The sequence below is a fragment of the Pyrgilauda ruficollis genome, unplaced genomic scaffold, assembly GCF_017590135.1.
Source record: "Pyrgilauda ruficollis isolate IOZ18807 unplaced genomic scaffold, ASM1759013v1 scaffold64, whole genome shotgun sequence".
NCBI lineage: Eukaryota > Metazoa > Chordata > Aves > Passeriformes > Passeridae > Pyrgilauda > Pyrgilauda ruficollis.
The window spans coordinates 639,272-645,271 of NW_024528155.1; the positions used below are offsets into that span (position 1 = coordinate 639,272).

At 34.9% G+C, this 6,000-nt stretch overlaps 1 protein-coding gene across 2 annotated transcripts in view; it reads left to right on the forward strand.

The window, feature by feature from the left end:
- Positions 1-4,609, forward strand: part of PRR16 (proline rich 16) — a 139,082-nt gene extending 134,473 nt beyond the window's left edge. For both annotated transcript variants that reach the window (XR_005956525.1, XM_041484146.1), the window contains exon 3: positions 1,643-4,609. The gene's annotated coding sequence lies outside the window, so the exon portion shown is untranslated. The remainder of the gene's footprint in view (positions 1-1,642) is intronic.
- The last annotated feature ends 1,391 nt before the right edge of the window (positions 4,610-6,000 follow it).

Sequence of the window (6,000 nt, forward strand, 5' to 3'; positions counted from 1 at the left end):
TTTTTTTTTTTTTGGGTTTTTTTTTTTGTTTTTTTTTTTTTTTTTTGGTTTTTTTTTTTTTGTAGTCTCACTTTTGTTACAGTTCTTTTTGTTATCGTTATTATTGCAATATTTTAATTTTATTCAGGTGTATCAATTTTTTCCCCAGCTCTCCTCCCCAGCCCACTGTGGTGGGGGGTGATTGAGGAACTGCATGTTACTTAGTTGCTGACTGGGATTAAACTAAGACAGCATGATATTTTCTATGTTTATGAATTGCAACCCAGAAGAAAAGAAAACATCGCTCTTCATGTCTACAGTGCTCAGCATTGTATTTTACTTTGTTCAGAGTCTAAGTTTGAGGAACAACTGTTTTCTGACAACAAATACTATTCGCATTTTCTTTTTTGTGAGTATTATTATAATTATTTTAAATGTGTGTTAGTTGCACCATATTCATCTTGTTCCTGAGAATTAAGTTGCATTTAAGGATAATACTGTCTTTTCTGATGATTCTAATGAGGTAATAACATACAGGAATCATTAGCCCAAATGTAATTGAAGCCTGAAATTGTGACAGCTGAACAAGTGTTGTAGCTTTTTAGTAATATGACGACCATCTTCAGTTTAAAAGTAAGCTACTAACAAATGTTTAGAACACTTTTCTTTTTCATTAACAATGTGAGTGAAACTCTGAATACTTGACTAGGAAAACAACTTCTGCTAAGCCAGTGGTATCACAAATCTATCTAGGCTAGGCTGTAGGGTTACACTGGGCCACTGTAACAATTCTGTGTTAAATAATGTCATTAAATAATTTATCTTTTCATTTAGTGCTGGGGGAAAAAAGTATTTACATTACAGCAAATTCAGATTCCTTCTTTTTGTCTGACAGTGAACAATCCCATTGATTGTCCCATGACAATCTTTACCAATTTAAATGGTTTGAGTAAGAAATATGAGGAAATTTGAATGAGGGGCTAGATTCACAAAGCTAATGGCAAAGAAGTGATCTTCCTCCTCATTGAAGTATGTACCTCCAGGTGTAAATCACCAAAAATGCATCAGGAAGTTGTTATTCTTTTCCTCAGGAGGTGTGAATTTAATCCTTTAACCCAAATTAGTGTCCTAGCTACTAACAGGTAAGTATTCTAAGATCTCTTTCTTAGATACTGCTGCTTTATCTTCTCTAATAAATGAAGCTAGGAAAACTCAGTAAGTCAGTTATCCCCATCATTAGATTGCAGCATTATTAGTGTTTTATGAAAATTAAAACAGTTTCACAAAAATGAATATGAAAGACCCAAATCAGAATTATATATAATATTTTAGTGGAAAACTTACTTGTCAGATGGGGAGCCTCTGCTGAGTTCACGTTCTATTTAATTTATGAACAAGTATTAGAGTCCAGATTTCACAGGGAATATAAATAATGTGATTTCAAAGACACCATTGAAATTAAGCCCATTTACCCCTGCAAAAAAATAAAAAGGCTTGTATACATAATAAAGTGCAACTATAAAAGATCATTTCAAAATACCATTATTTTTTGAACTGCTTACATGAAAACTGGAATTATAGTTCAAAATTATATTTTGTTTATTAAATTGTCTATTGAAAGTAACATTTTTTTATAACTTTGCCCTTCTTTTCTTTTTAACAGCACCTTCAGGCTTGAAGGAGTATCTATATTTGGAGGCACATCAATTAATTTGCATATCAGATTCATCATTGTGACTTGTTGCAGGCCGGGTCTGAGAAGTAACCAGGAAACCTGACCCTTAGTGGAGAATGGAAGAACCCTTGAAGTCAGACCACAACTGAGCACTAGTGTAATCTGCATTGAATCACCTTTTTCAGATCTGACAGCTACAAGCTGAGTCCTGGCAAAAGCCACAGCCTTAAATTCCATTCAGTGGGAAAGATGGATAAGAGAACTCAATGTTTTGCCCCATTGCAGAAACTGCTGTCTCCAAGCCTGACACCTGAGTTCTGTGCTGAGCAACAAGAGTACCAAACAAGGAGTTTTTTATGGGTACAGCCAGCATCAACAAATATTTCAATATGTAGCCAAAAGGAGAAAGGAAGCACTTAGTAATTTCAGAAAAAAGGATACATTTATTGTAACAGAGGAATGTTACTGTCTATGGGGAAGAAACCCTCTGTCATCCCTTGTATATATTCAAAGCCATACAGGAACAGGGCATAAGTGAAGATAAGTCACTTAAAAGGATGCTGTCTCCTGTCCTCCACCCAACTTTGAGGAAGTCCTGCTCTTAGAGATTGCATCTCGATGCACTTCTATTATTTGCACTGTCACTTCCATTCAGGGTAATGATGTGTGCCACCATTTGCACAGATGGCCCCAGGAGATTTTTGACCACAACAAGCTATACTTTGCCAGGGCTCCAAATGGAATTAAAAAGTTAGAACTGAAGAAAGACATTTATGCTCTCTTTCACTATGGGGATCTCTTCACAGAAAGGATTACAATCCTTTCTTAGGATGAAATAAATACATGCATATACATACATATATACATATGTATATATATGAAAAAGCAGCAACATGATAAGGTGTATTTAAAAAGGGGATATAATCTTTTTTAATAGCATCCATTTTTTTTATCATATTAGCAGCTGAGAAATTTAATCTATTGAATTATACATCAAAAAATGTTCCTGTTGAACATTGACATTTAGTCCCAGTTACTGCTAAAATCATTTGTAATATGTACTTGACATAACATTTTTCTAGCCATTTGTCTATACTTCATGGAGAAATCTAACAGACAAGCAACATTTTCAGTTTATTTTTCTAAATAAATGTGTTGTTTGTATTATTTGCAGTCACTCATTTTGGCTGGTTTTCATTATCTCCAAAAGTGATTAAAGACAGAACCAAAACACAGGGATTGTTTGTTCTTGTTAAGCTGTAATGATTTGCTGAATGAAAGCTTTAATATAAATACTGTAATTTGTAAAATGATGAAGTATATTTATATAGGCAAATATGTATGGAAAACAAAAGGAGGTATTTTAACTCTTAATTTCAGAACATAGTTTATTTTAATATCCACAGGAAGAAATTAAATATATAATGGGATAGGGTTTTTATTATCAGTGAGTTTTAGTAAGTGAAAATTTGGATGTTTAAGAATGAAATGAATGTAGTCAAATAATGGTGGTTTTCCCAAATTATACAGAGACCTTTTGCCAGCTGTCTCATTTTATTTGAAAACTGGTTTACTCATTTGGGGGGTTGGGTCTTTCTGGGGGGTGTGTGTGCTAAGGTTTTTGTTTGGTGTTTTGTTTGTTTTGGCATACTGACAAGACCATGAATTTGATACTATTTGCTCATAAATAAGCTACAGAATAAAAGATTGTTTCTTAGAACAATTTACAGTTTGCAGTTAAGAACAGTCATTGTTATCCAACTAATTCAGTATTTGGTTGTAGAGTTATTGAACATTTCCATGCTAGAGCTGTTTTGTATAATTTTTTTTTCCTTTTTTTCTTAGTCCATTAGCCTATGTGTAATTTGAAGAGAAAAATAGTGCATTTGGTTCCCAGTTCAACTAAATCATTCGTCTTAAGTCCAGTTATATGTATCTGATTTTTAAAGCTGAATAGCCCTTTTTTTCCAGTTCATTGCTTTATGGAAGCGTTTAAGTGCTCACTAACAGAAAAATACTTTTCAACCACAAAAATTAATTTTAAAAAATCTGTGGGTTAACTTTGTGATGGGCAGATATCTTAAAAACATGTTGCTCTGCTCTAATGTGCTAACAAGTGTTTATGCGTGTATGTTTGTGTGTGTGTGCACGCATGGCACCCTTACCTGCTCATGAATGAAATGCCAGCTCTGCTGAAGTAAGTGCCACAAGTCCTGTTACTGCAAAAGATGCTCATGTTACTGTTTTTTTTGGTGAAAGACCTGACCTCTGTCTTTGCTTGTGACTCTGAAGCCATAAACAGCTTTTGAAGTTTGTCAGGAAATGGGAAAATTAAGTAAGTTCATGTTAGGCTCCCTCATTTGGCAAAAAACTGGGATGATCTTATGATTTGACTCTTTTTATGAAAGTTAGTGGTCAATTTCCTTTGGTGCAATGGATAAATGAAACCTTTGTATTTGTTAAAGAATGATGGCTGTGTTTTGTTCACACACAATTTAGCTTTTGGCTTATAGTGTTCTTACTGTGATGTCATTTCTGTGTCATCAGAATACGTTATTTGGACACATAACTGGCATGGGCTTGGTTTTCCTCCCTTTTTGGATAATCAATATTTTAAAATTGGAGAGCTTCTTCTTTGAGACAAGTATTCAGTTGTTTAAGAAGGGGACAATGTTATTGAAACAATTAGAAAATTTCAGAATGATAATTTGAACACTTCCATCATTGCCTAATAATAACACTTGAAAAAGCTCTTATTTTTGTGAACAAAATGCATTCATCTGTATTTGAAAATAGCCCAATAAAAATCCAGTGGAATAATTTGTAACTATTTGCAAATATTTTTCTTCTATGCTGAGTTCTAGATCAGCTTGTGTGTAAAATTTTTATTGCACAAAACCCACCTAAAACAATGCACAGTTTTCTTCAGAAAAATACATGAGCTATGAAAAATAATTACTTGGTCCCAGGAGTGGTTTTATGTAATGTATGCAATGCAAAAATGATGAGCACATACCAACATGTAGGCCTAATTTAAGTGACAAATGTAATTGGAAGATAACACTGCAAACCACAGGTCTCATTAATCACATGCTGTTATTTGCACCTCTGCTTAACTGGGACTTCATGCTGGAAAGTAAATTTCCATGTGCGTGCACACACATACAGTGTCATATATCATGTCTTATTTTACTAGCAGTGTCATGGGGAGAAATTCAGATTGCTTGATTTTCATAGATTTAAATTAAATCCTTAGATAAGTATTCAATATTGGATGTAAATTGGGATTATGTCTGTATATTGTGCAGATACTTCCATGAGACAGCATTTCAACACAAAATTTCAGAAATTGTTGGCAAATAATTACCACTGAAATGCTTTTTCGTAGTTTAAAACCAGAGGAGACAATTAGATTATCTTATTGAAAAGCAAAAATAATTGTGGTATTTCCGTTATGTTCATCCAAGTGTACTGACAAGACCAGCAGAACTTTTTCAACTAAGATGACTTTACAGCAATTGATGGGTCCTTTTGTAGGTTTATGTGTCATGCATATAAGAAATGCCTACAGAAATAGTTCTAGAGTAATAGTGCATTGTTTCATTAGCTGGCATCTGAAAAGCCACCTGGAGCAGCCAATAGGCTTGAAAGTGTGAGGTGTGCAAAACAAAATGCTGACAGTTCTAGACATGTCTACAAGACAAAATTTCAGCACTTGAATTTTTTAAAGGACAAGGATCACCATAATTCATTAGAAAAATTGGGATATGTTAAAATAGCTGTTTTGAGGAGTGGAAGACAAAGATTACAAAAACCTGGTGATCACCAGGGTAATATAAAAGTATTCCTCTCCTGACAGAGCTGCCCCAGCTATCACATGTTGTGAATATCCCCAAGGGACAGGGGTTTTTTCCCCTCTGATCAGTGATGTGCTGGGTACGTAGCAAGGCAGCGATGTTGTTCATAAAAGCTGACCACAAGATAGTGGTAAGCTATCGTCTAAGGAGGGATGGAGGAACGACAGCCACCACTCTGCCCTGGAGCTGCCTGCTAGGGAGGAGGCTGTCACTGAGATTGGATCTTAGAAGGAATCTTAGAGGACTGCTGAGACTAAATCAATGATTTGCATGGACTGGACTGCTGAAGATGCCATGAGAGAGGAAACAAAAGCCAAGTGGATGTTGTTCAAAATACTTCTCTCTCTAGATTCAATATCCTTGCAGATCTGCAAGGAAGCCATGACATCTCCCCACAGCTTGGTTGAACTTCAGAAAAGACAATAATAAACAAGGACTCCTATTTGGGAGACTCTGGAAGGAATGCTAAGAAGGTTGTGTCGTGGCAGA